The following is a 1,074-nucleotide window of genomic DNA, read 5'->3' on the forward strand; positions in this document are numbered from 1 at the left end:
CTGCAGATACAACACATCGCCTTTAGGGGGCACTCATTAGTTTTTTTTCTTTCCAAACGGAATTTCCTTGGCAAAGAATTATTATAAGCCCTATTATTTTTTCATAATTTTACTAACCACACATAAACCACACATTATTACAAACAACCTTAAGAACAATTACTTATCAAAACATAAAGGCCATGAGGGGAAAATAGATGTAATAAAATAAGTAAAGAAAAGAACAAGAACAGTCACTATGGCAACAAATGTAGTTTTTGCTGTTAGTACAATTTTACATAAAAGGGCTCATGTTCAGCGGTTAGCACTGTCGCCTCACAGCAAGAAGGTTCTGGGTTCGAGCCCATGGGCCGACAAGGGCCTTTCTGTGTGGAGTTTGCATGTTCTCCCCATGTCTGTATGGGTTTCCTCCAGATGCTCTGGTTTTCCCCACAGTCCAAAGACATGCAGGTTAGGTTAACTGGTGACTCTAAATTGACCGTAGGTGTGAATGTGAGTGTGAATGGTTGTTTGTCTCTGTGTCAGCCCTGTGATGATCTGGTGACTTGTCCAGGGTGTACCCCACCTCTTGCCCATAGTCAGCCGGGATAGGCTCCAGCTTGCCTGCGACCCTGTATAGGATAAGCGGCTAGAGATCATGGATGGATGGAAGAGCAAGAACAGTCACTTTGGCAACAAATGTAGTTTTTGCTGTTAGTACAATTTTCTATAAAAGGGCTCATGTTCTGGGGTGGCATGGTGGTGTAGTGGTTAGCACTGTCGCCTCATAGCAAGAAGGTCCTAGGTTTGAGCCCAGAAGCCGACAAGGGCCTTTCTGTGTGGAGTTTTCATGTTCTCCACGTGGGGTTCCTCCAGGTGCTTTGGTTTCCCCCAAAGGCATGCAGGTTAGGCTAATTGGTGGCTCTAAATTGACCATAGGTGTGAATAGTTGTCTGTGTCAGCCCTGTGATGACCTGGTGACTTGTCCAGGGTGTACCCTGCCTCTTGCCCATAGCTGGGATAGGCTCCAGCTTGCCTGTGACCCTGTAGGCTATAGATAATGGATGGGATCATGTTCTGTTGTATAAAATACCT

Source organism: Neoarius graeffei, chromosome 3 (assembly GCF_027579695.1).
Source record: "Neoarius graeffei isolate fNeoGra1 chromosome 3, fNeoGra1.pri, whole genome shotgun sequence".
Lineage (NCBI taxonomy): Eukaryota > Metazoa > Chordata > Actinopteri > Siluriformes > Ariidae > Neoarius > Neoarius graeffei.